The sequence below is a fragment of the Notamacropus eugenii genome, chromosome 4, assembly GCF_028372415.1.
Source record: "Notamacropus eugenii isolate mMacEug1 chromosome 4, mMacEug1.pri_v2, whole genome shotgun sequence".
Taxonomy (NCBI): Eukaryota; Metazoa; Chordata; class Mammalia; order Diprotodontia; family Macropodidae; genus Notamacropus; species Notamacropus eugenii.
In genome coordinates, this window is record NC_092875.1 from 192576444 (window position 1) to 192593544 (window position 17101).

Here is a 17101-nt window from a genome sequence, read left to right on the forward strand (position 1 = left end):
AAAGGAAGAAATGAAAGAAGGAAGGAAGGAGGAAAGGAAGGAAGGAAGGAGAAATTGATTTCTCTATTGCAATTGTCAGAGATAGGTTACAATCTGTGTGCACACGTTTCCTATGCTAACAAAATTATAAATCTTTGGATTATTTGTGCAAAACAGGATACTTGCCCCCATTATTCACAAATCTTAGGGTTTGGACCTGGAAACTATCTCTCACTGCAGCAAAATGAACATAAAGTTCCTGTCCTTATACGAGTAAACCCTCTGGATGAATTAAGGAAGGAAACAAATATATTTTTAATCACCTACTTTGTGCTAGGCACTGTGCTAAATACAAATATTATCTCATTAGGTCTTCACAAAAATCCTGTGAGATAAATGTTTTTATTGTCTGTTTTACAGATAATGAAACTGAGGCAGACAGAGGTTAAATGACTTGGCCAGGGTGACACAGCTAGTTAGCATCTGAGGCCAAAATTGAACTCAGGTCTTCGTGAATTCAGGCCCAGTGTTCTGTCCACTGCACCAACTAGCTGATTCAGAAAGGCAGCTACATTGATTAAGAAAGCAATGCGGGGGGTGGGGGGGGAGCCAAGATGGTGGAGTAGAAAGACACGTATGCTAGCTCTGAACCCACAGCCCATAAAATACCTGTAAAGAAGAACTCCCAACAAATTCTGGAGCAGCTGAAGCCACACAACAAAGGAGTGGAGGAGATTTCTGTTCCAGAGAGACCTGAAAAACTGACACAAAAGGTTCATCATGCACCCCACTCAGAGCAGAGCCCAGCCCTGCCTTGGCCACGCAGCACTGAGAGGACCAGATTCAAGCAGGCTTCAGGGACAGAATCTCCAGCGGCCACGCAGGTCCCTCCACCCACAGGCACCAAAGGTCAGTGAGAGAGTCTTTTCAGCGTGCCAAGACGGAAGCGGGGTGTCTCCATAACTCAAGCCCCCTCAGGAGGCAGCAGAGGAGGCAGCAGCAGACAAGGGCTCCTAAAGCAGGCAGGAGCTTGGATCCATTGTTGAAGGTCTCCACATAAAACCCCTGAGGGAACAAAGCCCCATATGAAAGCCCTGCCCCCACCTGAGCACCAGAACTTAATCTCACATTGAATAGCAGCCCTGCCCCAGCTGAAAACCCTGAGGCTGGGAAGCAGCATTTGAATCTCAGACCCCAAGCGCTGGCTGGGTGGATCTGGAGGCATGGTGCAGGTGGAGGGGACACTAAGAAGTCAAGTCACTGGCTGGGAAAATACCCAGAAAAGGGGGAAAAAAAATAAGACCATAGAAGGTTACTTTCTTGGTGAATAGATATCTCCTCCCTTCCTTTCAGATGAGGAAGAACAATGCTTAACATCAGGGAAAGACATAGAAATCAAGGCTTCTGTATCCCAAACATCCAAAATAAATATTCCATGGGCTCAGGCCATGGAAGAGCTCAAAAAGGATTTTGAAAATCAAGTTAGAGGGGTGGAGGAAAAACTGGGAAGAGAAATGAGAGAGATGCAAGAAAAGCATGAAAAGCAGGTAAACACCTTGCTAAAGGAGACCCAAAAAAATGCTGAAGAAAATAACACCTTGAAAAATAGGCTAACTCAATTGGCAAAAGAGCTTCAAAAAGCCAATGAGGAGAAGAATGCTTTAAAAAGAAGAATTAGCCGAATGGAAAAGGAGGTTCAAAAGCTCACTGAAGAAAATAGTTCTTTCAAAATTAGAATGGAACAGATGGAGGCTAATGACTTTATGAGAAACCAAGAAATCACAAAACAAACCCAAAAGAATGAGAAAATAGAAGATAATGTGAAATATCTCATTGGAAAAACAACTGACCTGGAAAATAGATCCAGGAGAGACAATTTAAAAATTATGGGACTGTCTGAAAGCCATGATCAAAAAAAGAGCCTAGACATCATCTTTCATGAAATTATCAAGGAAAATTGCCCTGAGAGTCTAGAACCAGAGGGCAAAATTAGCATTCAAGGAATCCACTGATCACTGCCTAAAAGAGATCCAAAAAGAGAAACTCCTAGGAACATTGTGGCCAAATTCCAGAGTTCCCTGGTCAAGGAGGAAATATTGCAAGCAGCTAGAAAGAAACAATTCAAGTATTGTGGAAATACAATCAGGATAACACAAGATCTAGCAGCTTCTACATTAAGGGATCAAAGGGCATGGAATATGATATTCCAGAAGTCAAAGGAACTAGGACTAAAACCAAGAATCACCTACCTAGCAAAACTGAGTATAATGCTTCAGGGGAAAAAATGATCTTTCAATGAAATTGAAGACTTTCAAGCATTCTTGATGAAAAGACCAGAGCTGAAAAGAAAATTTGACTTTCAAACACAAGAATGAAGAGAAGCATGAAAAGGTAAACAGCAGAGAGAAGTCATAAGGGACTTACTAAAGTTGAACTGTTTACATTCCTACATGGAAAGACAATATTTGTAACTCTTGAAACTTTTCAGTATCTGGGTAGTTGGTGAGATTACACACACACATACACGCACACACAGAATCAAAGAGCACAGGGTGAATTGAATAGGATGAGATATCAAAAAAATGAAATTAAGTGGTGAGAGAAATATATTGGGAGGAGAAAGGGAGAAATGGAATGGGGCAAATTATCTCTCATAAAAGAGGCAAGCAAAAGACTTTTTAGTGGAGGGAAAAAGAGGGTAGGTGAGAGAAAAACATGAAGTTTACTCTCATCACATTTGACTAAAGGAAGGAATAAAATGCACACTCATTTTGGTATGAAAACCTATCTTACAATACAGGAAAGTGGGGGAGAAGGGGATAAGCAGGGTGGGGGGGGATGATGGAAGGGAGGGCAATGGGAGGAGGGAGCAATTTGAAGTCAACACTCCTGGGGAGGGACAGGATCAAAAGAGAGAATAGAAGCAATGGGGGGCAGGATAGGATGGAGGGAAATATAGTTAGTCTTATACAACATGACTATTATGGAAGTCATTTGCAAAACTACACAGATATGGCCTATATTGAATTGCTTGCCTTCCAAAGGGAATGGATGGGGAGCGAGGAATGAAGAGAAGTTGGAACTCAAAATTTTAGGAACAACTGTCGAGTACTGTTCTTGCTACTAGGAAATAAGAAATACAGGTAAAGGGGTATAGAAAGTTATCTGGCCCTATAGGACAGAAGAGAAGATGGGGACAAGGGAAGGGAGGGATGATAGAAGAGAGGGCAGATTGGTGATAGGGGCAATTAGAATGCTTGGTGTTTTGGGGTGGGGGGAGGGGACAAATGGGGAGAAAATTTGGAACCCAAAGTTTTGTGAAAATGAATGTTAATAGTTAAATAAATTAATTAAAAAAAAAAAAGAAAGCAATGCTCACCTTGAAGACACAATATAATTCTCTTCTTGGCAGCTTTCTTTGCCATGACAGATCTAAACATGTTTTAAACCTGATTATAATGATAAAATAATAATAATAAAAGTTTATTTAATTGAATTTTAAATTTAAATTGCACAGTTGTTGAATTGCCATCTAGAACAACTGCAAAATAAGAGAGAAGAATCCTAATCAGTTTTTTGGCAGCAAATTCATGAGGAACACAAAGAAAATTCATGTGTGTGGGAATTTTTGTAGGTGCCACTGATATAAAAGAACAGAAAGTCCCTCCATATGGATGACATATTTGAACACATGCACAAGACTGGTAAAGGAATGTTGGATTCAAGTATGGAAGAGTCAAAATGTCTGCCTAGTGGGATCATTTACCCACGTTGATTGGAAGGTAGCTGTGGAAGAAGGAAATAGTCTCCATGATGATCTGAAAACCTAAATAATGTACTGGAGATAAAACTTCAGCAAATTGGAATGATCATCTGGGGGTATATAGGTCTGTGAGCAGTTCTAGATAGTTTAATTTTTTTTATTTTTAATTAATTTTATTTATTTTTAGTGTTCTATAATCACCACCATACAACTTAGCTTTTTCCCTTCCCTCCCCGCTACTTCCCCCCTCTCTCTCTCCAAGACAGTACACAGTTTTATATAGGTTCTACACATACATTACTATTAAATACATTTTCACAATAGTCATATTATGTAGAAGAATTAAAATGAATGGGAGAAATCATATAATAAACCCAAATGTAATACACACAAAACAATGATCTGCTACATTCTGCAATTGAATTCGATAGTTCTTACTCTGGATTTGGAAAGCATTTTGCCTTAAAAGACAATTGGGAATTTCTTTTTAAGTCCTTGCATTGCAATGAAGTTTCAAGTCTACCAGAAAAAACTCTCTCACACTGTGGTCATTGCTGTGCACAAAGTTCTCCTGATTCTGCTCCTTTTGCTCAGCATCAGATCATATAAATCTTTCCAGGCCTCTCTGAAGTCTTCCTGTTCATCATTTCTTATAGCATAATAGTATTCCACTACATTCATATACCATAATTTATTCAACCATTCTCCAATTGATGGGCATCCCCTTGATTTCCAGTTTTTGGTCACCACAAAGAGTATTGCTATAAATATTTTTGTACATGTGGGACCCTTTCCCATTTTTATGATCTCTTGGGGATACAGTCCTAGAAGCAATATTGCTGAATGAAAGGGTATGCATATTTTTGTATCCCTTTGGGCATAGTTTCAAATTGCTCTCCAGAATGGCTGGATGAGCTCACACCTCCACCAACAATGAATTAGTGTTCCAGCTCTCCAAAATCCTCTCCAACATTTATCATCTTCCTGGTTTGTCGTGTTTGTCAATCTAATAGGTATGATGTGGTACCTCAGAGTTGTTTTGATTTGCATTTCTAATCAATAGATATTTAGAGCGTTTTTTCATATGATTATAGATAGCTTTAATTTCTTCCTCTGAAAACTGTTGATTCATATCCTTTGACCATTTTTCAATTGGACAATGTCTTGTATTTTTGTATATTTGACTCAGTTCTCTATATATTCTAGAAATGAGGCCTTTATCACAGACAACAGCTACAAAAATTCTTTCCCAGTTTTCTGCATACCTACGAATCTTGGTTACGTTGGGTTTGGTAGTGCAAAATCTTTTCAGGTTAACATATTCAAAATTATCCATCTTGCACTTCATAATGCTCTCTATCTCTTCTGTAGGCCAGAATTCTTCCCTTCTCCATAAATCTGATAAATACCCTATTTCTTGCTCAACCAATTTGTCCATAGTATCGATCTTTATGCTTAGATCATGTACCCATTTGGACTTTATTCTTGTTCATGGTGTCAGGCATTGGTCTATCCCTAGTTTCAATCACAATGTTATTCAGTTTTCCCAACAATTTTTGTCAAACAGTGAGTTCTTATCCCAGAAGCTGGGGTCCTTAGGTTTATCAAACAGTAGATTGCTATATTCATTTCCTACTGTGACTTGAGTACCTAGCTTATTCCATTTGTCTACCCTTCTGTTTTTTAGCCAGTACCAAGTGGTTTTGATAATTGCTGCTTTATAATACAATTTGAGATCTGGTAGTGCTAGGCCACTTTTCCTAGCATTTCTTTTCATGATTTCCCTTGATATTGTGGACCTTTTGTTCTTCCAGATAAATTTTCATATTATTTTTTCCAGCTCTAGAAAATAATTATCTGATAGTTTAATTGGTATGGCACTAAATAAGTAAATTAATTTAGGTAGAATTGTCATTTTTATTACATTGGCTTGGCCTACCCATGAAAAACTGATGGTTTTCCACTTACTTAGATCTGGTTTTATTTGTGCAAAAAATGTCTTGTAATTGTGTTCGTATAGTCCCAGGTTTGTTTTGGCAGGTAAACTCCTAAATATTTTATAATCTCTACCCTAGCTTTCAATGGGATTTCTCTTTCTATCTCTTGCTCTTGGCTTTGTTACTAATATATAGAAATGCAGAAGATTTGTGTGGGTTTATTTTGTAACCTGAAACTTTGTCAATGTTGTTTATTATTTGAAGTAGTTTTTTACTTGAATCTTTGGGATTCTCTATCATCACATCATCTGCAAAGAGTGATAACTTAGTTTCTTCTTTGCCTATTCTAATTCCTTCAATTTCTTTATCTTGTCTAATTGCTACAGCTAACATTTCTAGTACCATATTGAATAATAGTGGTGATAATGGACATCCTTATTTCACCCCTGATCTTACTGGAAATGCATCTAGTTTATCTCCATTGCATATAGTGCTTGCTGAAGGTTTTAGGTAGATACTGATTATTATTTTATGGAAAGTTCCCTTTATTCCTATGCTCTCCAGTGTTTTTAATAGGAATGGGTGTTGTATTTTGTCAAAAACTTTTCTGCATCTATTGAGATAATCATGTGGTTTCTCTTAGTTTTATTGTTGAAATGATCGATAATGCTAATAGCTTTCCTAATATTGAACCAATCCTGCATTGCTGGTATGAATCCTACCTGATCATAACGTATTATTCTCGTGATAAGTTGCTGTATTCTTTTTGTAAAATCTTATTTAAAATTTTTGCATCTATATTCATTAGAGAAATTGGTCTATAATTTTCTTTCCCTGTTTTGTCTCTTCCTGGTTTAGGTATCAAAACCATATTTGTATCACAAAAAGAATTTCAGAGGACTCCTTCTTCAGTTTTCAAAATAGTCTATATAGAATTGGAATTAACTGTTCTTTAAATGTTTGATAGAATTTGCTTGTAAATCCATCTGACCCTGGAGATTTTTTCCTAGGGAGTTCATTGATGGCTTGTTCAATTTCTTTTTCTGAGATGGAGCTGTTTAAGTATTCAATTTCCTCTTCTGTTAATCTGGGCAATTCATATTTTTTAAAATACTCATCCATCTCATTTAGATTGTCGAAATTATGGGCATAAAGTTGAACAAGTGATTTCTAATTATTGTTTTAATTTCCTCTTCATTGAAGGTGAGTTCACCCCTTTCATTTTTGATATTAGTAATTTGATTTTCTTTTTTTAATCAAATTGAACAAATATTTATCAATTTTATTAGTTTTTTCATAAAACCAACTACAGGTTTTATTTATTAATTCAATAGTTTTCTTAATTTCAATTTTATTAATGTCTCCTTTGGTTTTCAGTATTTCTAATTTGGTATATACTTGGGAATTTTCTATTTGTTCTTTTTCTAGCTTTTTCAGCTGCATGCCCAAGTTTTTGATCTCCTCTTTCTCTATTTTATTTATGTAGGCATTTTTCCCTTAACAACTGCTTTTGCAGTATCCCATAAGATTTGGTATCATTATTGTCAGTCTCTTGAATGAAGCTGTTGATTGTTTCTATGGTTTGTTGTTTAATGCACTCCTTCCTTAGGATTAGATTATTTAGTTTCCAATTGATTTTTGGTTTATCTTTCCACAGATTTTATTACATATAATTTTTATTGCATTATGATCTGAGAAGGATGCATTGACTATCTCTGCTTTTCTGCACTTGATTGTGAGGTTTTTATGCCCTAGAATATGGTCAATTTTTATATATGTGCCATGTACCACTGAGAAAAGGGTATATTCCTTTCTATCCCTATTCAATTTTCTCCAGAAATCTATCATATCTACCTTATCCAGAGTTTTATTTACCTCCTTAATTTCTTTCTTGTTTATTTTGAGGTTAGATTTATCAAGTTCAGAGAGGGGGAGGTTGAGGTCCCCTACTTGAATAGTTTTGTTGTTCATTTCTTCCTGCAAATCCCCCACCTTCTCCTCTAAGAATTTGGATGCTATATCACTTGGAGCATACATGTTTAGTAATGATATTGCTTCATTGTCTATGGTGCCTTTGTGCAAGATATAGTTTCCTTCCTTATCTCTTTTGATTAGATTTCTGCTTTTGCTTTGTCTCAGATTAGGATTGCTACCCCTGCTTTTTTTCTTTCCCACCTTTTGTGCTTTTAGTTCTCCCTTCTCCCTTCCCCTCCTCAATAGAGTTTTCACTTTTGACCACCACCTCCCGCAGTCTTCCCTTCCTTCTTTCAGCCTCCCTCCCTTTTACTCCCTTTTACCCTTATTATTTCTTCCCTCCCTTTTAGTTTCCCCTCCCCTTTCTTCCCCCTTCCCCTCCTACTGGCTATAGAGATAGTTAGATTTATATACTTAATTAAGCTTATTGTTCCCTCCTTGAATCAAATCAGATGAGAGTACCTCTCAAACAATGCTCATCTCCCTCCCCTCTTTCCCTCTACTATAATATAATTTTGTATTTCCTCCTGTGGTGTCATTTACCATTTTCTGATTCCTCCTATTCACGTCTCCTGTTGCGATCCCTTCACCTGCTTAAATCACATTTTTATCATCACATCATTTACTTTATACCTGTTCCCTCTATCTATGTATATCCTTTTTGTATTTCATAATAGATGTACAATTCTCAAGATTAACAAGTATCATCTTCCCTTATAGGAAGGTAAACGGTTTGCCCAAATTGAGTAACACGTTTTTATTTTCCCCTGTTTACCTTTTTATGCTTCTCTTGAGACCTACATTTGAAGATCGAATTTTCTATTGAGTTCTGGCCTTTTTGTCAGGAAAGTCCGGAAATCCCTTATTTTGTTGAATGTCCATCTCCTTGCCTGAAATGTTATGTTGTACTTTGCTGGCTAATTGATCCGTGGTTATAGTCCCAGCTCCTTTGCCTTATGGAATATCAGATTCCAATTCCTTCAGTCTTTTAATGTAGAAGCTGCAAAGTCCTGTGTGATCCTAACTGCAGGTCTTTGATATTTGAATGGTTTATTTCTGGCTGCCTGTGGTAGTTTTTCCTTCACTTGATAGTCCTGGAATTTGACAACGATATTTTTTGGTATTGTTAGTATAGGATCCCTTTCACGAGGAGAAGGATGGATTCTTTCAGTGACTGTTTTGCCCTCTGGATCTAGCACTTCTGGAGAGTTTTCCTTGATGATTTCTTGGAAGATATTGTCCAGACTTTTTTTCTCTTCACCATGTCTTTCTGGTAGGCCAATAATTCTTAAATTTTCACTCCTGGATCTATTTTCCAGGTCAGTTGTTTTTCCAATTAGATATTTTACATTTTCTTCTATCTTTTCATTCTTTAGATTATGTTTGACTGATTCTTGATGTCTCATAGAGTCATTAGTTTCTACTTGCCCAATTCTAATTTTTATCAAATTGTTATTTTCAGTGAACTTTTGCATCTCCTTTTCCATCTGTCCAATTATTCCTTTTAAGGAATTATTTTCTCCAGTTAATTTTTTGCACTTTCTTTTCCATTTGTCTAATTTTCCCAGTTAGGTTTTGTGCTTCCTTTTCCAATTGTTCAATTTTCCTTTTTAAAGAGCTGTTCTCTTCAGTGAATTCTTTTTTTCATACTTTTAAAATCATTGGCCAGGTTTTCTTCTATTTCCTTCTTCAGTTGTTCTAGAAGAGCTGTTTGTGCATGTAAGCAGTTCATAGTTCCTTCTGAAGTTTCAGATGGGAGTACACTCTCAATACTGACCTCTTTGGTATTTGCATTTTAGTTCCTGTCCCCATAGAAAGATTCTATGGTCTTTTCCTGCTTACTTTGCTTCTTCTTGCTCATGATGGTGAGGCTTTGTGTGTTGTGGCCTCTATTTCTTTCAGTTAGAAGCTGGAGAACCTTTTGTTGAGCTGACTGGTGTGAAAAAGCTAACAGTGGGTACCTTTTATTCTTTCATGTTTCCCTGGATCAGCCCTGGGGCTAGCTTGTTAAACGTCAGGGAGGGTTGGTCTGGTCCTGGGAGGTCTCCTCAGCTGAGCTAGAGCAAAAGCAAGTTCAGTGCTTGGTGATCCAGGCTTCTCTATTGTCTTTCCATTTCCCCTGGAGCACTGACACATGCCTGTGTCCTAGTGCCAGTTTTCACCCCCCCCCCCCCATCCCCACCCGGGGCTCTTGTACTTCCAGTTGAGTTCAACCACAATAAGAGGAATCCCCCTTAGCTATTTTCCTAGCCTCAGGTCCTACAAGACTATTTGCTCCTTCTGCTGATCCCACTGATCCAAGATTTTTCTGGAGAAATATTTTATGGTTCTTTTGAGGTCAGTAAGGGGAGGGAGAGAGAGCATTTACCGATTACTCTTCCATTTTGGCTCCCAGAAGTTCAAGTAGGTGATTTACAGATGTTTAATCTGTGGGCTGATAGTCTCAGGAGATGCTGTGCCCAATGCCTGGTGCTCAGTATCTGTCACTCACTTGGCTCTGCTGATCTCCTGCCCTGGGCTGCCACCCTGCCTTTGTACCATGCTGCCACTGCCTCAGGCCACCCCAGGGGTTTCCTGCTTGGTCCCCACTGGATGAGCTGTGCTGTCTGCTCATCCCCACGGAACAGATCCTTCCCAATCAACTTTCCAGTCTCTCTTGGTCTGTGAATCTGCTACAGTCTGTCTCCTATTGGGTTCTGCACCTCTAAAATTTGGTCAGATTCCCTTTTTAGAGGTATCTGAAGGATTTTGTCTAAGAACTTAGATGAGTAGTTGCTCTCCCTCTACCATCTTGGCTCTGCCCCCAAAATGTTTTTGTAGCTAGTTTAACTTTGCAGTTAACTAAGGGTCAAGTAAAAAAGTATTTTTAATGAAAGTCTTCCTAAAATGACTGAGTTTCCATTTCTGACTTAAAATTAAACAATTCTGACCAAAAGTTATTCATCTTTTTTGTTTTTTAATGATGACTCAAGATAATACAATGCTTCAGGTTACCAATCTGAACATCAGTTCTCATTCAGACCAAATCAACTAACTATGGGCTTAGCACCAAAGATTCAGAGACAGAAGTGACACAGGTCCCTCTTTGGTGTATGATGTAATATAGGACTAGCATACAAACACTCACACACTACAATGGGAGAAAAAAATAATTTTAAAAAGTAGTCCAGAAAAAAGTATTATGAGATTTCACAAGTGAGATCACATTCACACAGAAATTCAAATTCTTCATGGATAAGGATTCTCTATAATTGGACTTTGAAGAAAGGGGTGAAATTTTAGAAGGCAAAAAGATGACGAGTTCACTCCATATCTGGGGCACAGAATAAGCAAAGACATGAAGATGGAAAAGAGCTGGAAGAAAAAGGATGGGGTAGAAAGTTGTTCAACAGTTTATTAAAAGAAGAGGTATGCAATGAAGTTGGAAAAGTAGTTTGAAGCCAGGTTGTAGATGGCCTTGAATGTCTGAATCATGAATTTATAATATGTTTGGCAAGAAGAAAAACGTCACTAAAGGCTTTTGAATAAAAGAATGCCATAATCTTGGGCAGTGAGGCGGCACAGTGAATAGAGTGCTGGGGTTAAAGTTAAGGAAACTCATCTTCCTAAGTTCAAATCAGGTCTCACTTCTTATCTATGTGACCATGAGACAGTCACATAACCATGTTTTGTTCAGTTTCCTCACCTATAAAATGAGCTAGAGAAGGAAATAGCAAATTACTTAAGGATCTTTGCCAAAAACAAACAAACTCTACATGGATTAATGAAGAATTGAACATGACCGAAACAAGTGAACAACAATAATCACCCACCTTAGAATATTTGTATTGATTAGATTTTTTTAGTAGTGGTATTGAATATAGCCTTTTACACTAAACTATTTTTTATAACTAAAAGAATATTAGTATCTCTAGACAAGTTGCTAGCGTCCTCCCTGAGTAAAAAGAATGCTTTATTTGTATTTACCTTTTATTTGTATATATAAATGTAATATATAATATGTAATTATTATATATTATATATAATTTGTTTATACATTATATAAATTATATATACCTATATTATATGTAATATATGTTACAATATATAATATATATGATATAATATGTAACATAATATTTATATATTTTATATATAACATACATAAATATAATATTTATATATAAAATACATAAATATACTTATGTTTATTTTATTTATATCTTTGTAACCTTATCTATCACTCAGCACAGTGCCTGGCATTTATCAAAAAATTAATTGATTGAGACCTAGTTTATCTATCTATCTATCTATCTGTCTATCTATCTGTCTGTCTATCTGTCTGTCTATCTATCTAATCTATTCCTCTAGCTCAGTCCCACTATTCACCAGGTCAGTTAATCAGAATCCTTCTAGTTAGGAATCAGCATGACCCAGGAGAAAGTATACTCTACCTAAAGTCAGGAAAAGCCTAATTCTAAATCTTGTCTCTGATGTTTATTACTCCTTTGTCCTTGGGCAATTCTCTTAACTCCTCCAAGCCTCCATTCCCTCATGTATAAAAACTATTTTATCAGTATAGTAATATTGGACATCATTTACTTTTTGGGGTCATTGTAAGTATAATATCTGTCTAAATTTGAAGTATTATATTAAAATGAGTATGTGTTCCTCCGATATTTAGACATATTATATCTCTCATCTCATTTGGTGACTACCTTCCCTTTGAATTTCATTCCTCATCTGGGTGAGAAGTGGGAAATAGAATGTCAGAAGTGAGGGAATCACTTCAGACAATACTTGTAGGCCCTAAGGACATACATGTTCTTAAAGGGCCTATACTTCACTACCCCTTTATCATTGTTTTATTCTTTCTCGCTGTCCCTTTGACCTTTTTACAAAAGTGAAGAGGCCACAAGGTATATGGCGTACATTATCATGTGAAGTACATTATCACATTAGTGTTACTTATAGTAGAAGTAGCCCCATAATCAGATTACATCTTGCCTCATAGCCTTAAAAGAAACATTGCTGCTGTCAGGTATTTTCACAACCAGATGGCCATACATTCTCGTCCTAGGCAGCAGTTCAATCCAATGAGAAGATGCTGACTAGTCTCAAAATCACAGAAAATGTGAACATTGAGACTTCTAGCTGCTGATTTTCCTTTGGCACACATGGCACCCCAGAAGCACCCCAGATCCTGAGAACAAAGTTGCAGTCTTTCCATACATATGCAGACACTGAGAAATATCCAGAAGTACAGAAATATGAAATGGCTAAAGCCAAATCCTTGTCCTAGTGTCCCTTAAAAAAAAATCCAACTCATCACAGTCTGCACAGAGCAGCTCATTATTATCTTCTCTGTTGCTAAGCCACTGCCCTGGGTCTGTCACACTAGCGAACTCAAGAAACAATTAGGTTGTTTTCCTTTTTGGATCTACCACTTGACTGACTGACTGACTGAATTTAATTGAACTTGACTATACACCAATATCTGATTCCTAAAATGCCTCTTTTGGTGGCAACTGGTGATTTTCTGTCAGTCAATATAGAGTCAGTTTCTTAGAGTGTGTGTGTGTGTGTGTGTGTGTGTGTGTGTGTGTGTGTGTGTGTGTGTGTGTGAGGGAGAGAGACAGAGAGAGAGAGAGAGAAAGGAGAGAGAAGGGGGAGGGGAGGGCAAGAGAGAGGGAGAGAGAGAGAGAAAGAGAGAGAGGGAGGAAGATGGCTGATCTTTACCAAGCTCAGTGCCTTCTACTTCTCTAAAGGATGTCATAATGTGCAAATAAGGTTTCTGACTTTTCTACAAACCTTTGGCCACTTTCATTCCCTTATCACAAATGACCATTTTTTAAACACAGTTTTTCTTCCCCTGTGCCCATTTTGATATGAAAGTCACTAACATAATGTTAAGTTTACCTGTTTACTTCCTGATTTATTTGTTTCTCCTAATCATGAGCTTTGGAGAGAAAACACAAAGACTTCTGAAATATCTGCTGGTTGCCTATGAGGGAAAACTATACCATCAACTCTGCCCATTCATTTCTTTATCCCTCTGAGCAGAGGCCACCCACCATTTGTATATGATTTACTATTTCATTGGAATCAAGAATGTTCACAAGAATGTTCTTCCATTCCCCTAGTGTCTGCTGATATTTTGTTTGGAGATAAAGATTTGACCAATATTACAGTACTTCCAATTATGATGATTATAATCATACCTTTCAAAATGTAAGTTCTGCTTTCAAGGTACTTGAGTTGTACAGAATATGGGATAGGGTTGGGAAAGGCCCAAAAATTATCATGTGGTTTGCCTCTTCAATTCTGCTATTAAATCAATGTATAGCCCTAACCAATTATGCTAATTTTATCACAATCATAGATGAAACACGTTGGTGTAGCAGACAAAGGGCTGTGCTGACCTCAGACCTTGAAAGGCCTGGGTTAAAGGCCTACCTCTGACACCTCCTGCCTAGGTGACCCTGGATAAGTCCCTTTCAATCAATCAGTCCATAGACATTTATTTAAGAACACCAGGCACTGTAGTGAGAGCTGGGGATTAAAAAAAAGAGGCAAAAGACAGTTATTGCCCTCGTAATCTAATAGATGAGACAAACTGCAAACGTATACTCATGCACACACACATATGTATATTTTATATATACATATATGTGATGAATAGCAGATAATAAAGGGAAGACACTAGAATTAGAAGGGATTGGGGAAGGCTTCTAATGAAAGAGGGAATTTTAGTTGGGTGTTAAGGGAAACCAGGGAAGTCAGTAGAAAGAGCTAAGGAGAATGAACAGGCAATCAGAGAAAATTCTGAGAGATGGAGTGCCTTGTTCATGGAACAGTCAGGAGATCAGTAGCACTGGACTGAAAAGTATGTAGCAGGGAGTGAGGCATCAAAGATTGGAAATACAGGAGGAGGTTAGGTAATGGAGAGCCTTAAATGCCAAACAGAGCATTTTGAATTTAATCCTGGTTGAGTGGGTGTTGGGGGGGACAGCATGATATGATCAGACCTGAGCTTTAGGAAAATTACTTTAGCAGCTGAATGGAGGATGGATTAAAATGAGGAGAAAGAAAGGGCAACTTAACCTCTCAGTGCTCTAAAACAGCAAATTGTGGAGAAGGTGTTGACCAGTATTTGAAAGAGTTTTCTTGTCTGAGTGTTTCCTATATCAATGAATTCAAAGATCCAGCCTCTGTCCTTGTCCCCTATGATGCACGGGGCAACGAAGAATAGCAGGTATCAGTCTTGCCTATGACACATACTGGCTATGGAACTTTTGACAAGTTACTACATCTCTCAGTGCCAAGGTAACCTTTAACAATATAAGTTGCAACATAGCCAATGAACTATCTTATTAGAGCTTTGGGCCAAAACCTATAGATCATAACCATACTTTGTCTGCATGCGCTAGGGTCACTATGTTTTAAACAATAATACCAATGCTCCCATGAAAGGTCCTGGTGTCCAAACCTGGGTAGACATAGTGATTGGCTGGGGCAATAATAAATCATGATTGAAGGAAAGGTTTTTAGGACTCATGGCAACTGTTGGACATCTTTATGGAACCCTCATTACTTCTCACCCACTAGGACAAAAGGATTGTTCTGAGAAGGAAACACTGATTTCTGTGGTAGCATAGTCAAAGAAGCTACCTGTTGGTTTGTTTTTTCCTTTAGCCATGTCCTCAAATCTAAGATCATGAGAATTTTTCTAGGTGTTTAATTCTTAATTAATGTCCTTGTCCTCCAATTCCTGAATTTTTCCCTTCCTCTTTCCCATAATAATATCCATGGTCTATATTTTAAAATATTGAAGCTTGTTAAATAAAAAATATGTAATACACAGTACAACCTGAGCTGCATCTGAATTAGTGTCATTCTAAGATATAGACCCCCTTATTTTGGAATGGTGACCAATCACAGTCACTATATGATGTATAGGTGTTGAAAAGAGGGAGCCACAGTTATACTTGTTCCCTTGATGCCTTTTTAACACCAGAAAAGCACACACCATTTAAGAAAAAGGTCCCCAAGATATCTTGTATAATTCTTTCCGCAGCTTTTGCCATGCACCAAAGGCTTACTTAGGTCAGTTCTTCTCTTTCCTTTAATATGCAAATTCTTCCCAAAGACAAGATTCAACTTTAAATATAAAATAAAAATAATATTTAAGAAATTGAAGGAATAGGCAACAAGGAAACAATACTATTGCTCTTTGTAAATGATATGATGGTATATTTAAAGAATCAACTAAAAAAACTAGTTGAAAAAGCTTTAGCAAAGTTGCAGGATATAAAATAAAATCATATAAAACATTGGCATTGCTATATATTACCAACAAAACCTAGCAAGAAGAGAGAGAAAGATAAATTCCAATTGAAATCACTACAAATACTAGGAAGTCTACATGCCAAGACAAACACAGGAACTATACGAACACAGTTACAAAACACACAAATAAAGACAGTTTTAAACAATTGGAGAAATATTAATTGCTGATGTGTAGGAAAAGCCAATATAAGAAAAAGACAATGGTACCTAAAATTCATTTACTTATTTACTGCCATACTTACCAAACTATCAAAGAATTAGTTTATAGAGCTGGAAAAAATAATAACAAAATTCATCTAGGAAAATAAAAGGTCAAGAATGTCAAGGGAATCAATCAAAAAAAAAATTGAAGGTAGGCGGGGAAAGGGTTAGAAAGGGAAAGAATATGGAACTAGAATTTTTCAAAAATTGATGTTAAAATTTAAAAATATAATTAAGAAATATGTAATGAAATAAATAAAAATATAATTTAAAAAAGGCATGACCACAGGATATGAAAGAGTAGAGTTGAGGGCTTGTGATGTATACAAGTGAAGGATGTATCCACTCTGGTGAGATCATAGATCCATTGGAGCCTAAAAGGAAGAATATTGACAGTCACATACTCCATAACCTTCTCACTATCTCATTTCTAACTATGAATTGCTTTTTCTAGCCATTCTCACCACATCCAAACACTGAAGACCCATCAGTAGCTCAAGCATTATTCACGTTAGAGTCTGGCAGATAATGTCAAATGCTTCCATAAGGTCAATGTACAACACTCATCTTTTCCCTTTGCTGCTCTTATATATGGCACATGGTGAAGATTTTTGTCAGCCACTCCCTGTCACAATCTGCAGCCATACTATAATTTCAAAAGTGCACAGTTGATCTTGTTGGTAATGGCACTCACCAGTGATTGAGAACTATCAGATTTCATGATAATAGCCATAAATAATTTTCTCATCATTTTTCTTAAAGATATTGATGATGGTAGCACATTAAGAGTCCTGGGAAGTTTTCCTTGACAATGTTAGCCTTGTAGAAAAGGGGTCTTTTGCTGTAGATGTTTTACTCTTTATTGGAAAAATTATGGAGTGTGCAATCAGGCATGGAGAGAGGGACAACTTACCTCTAT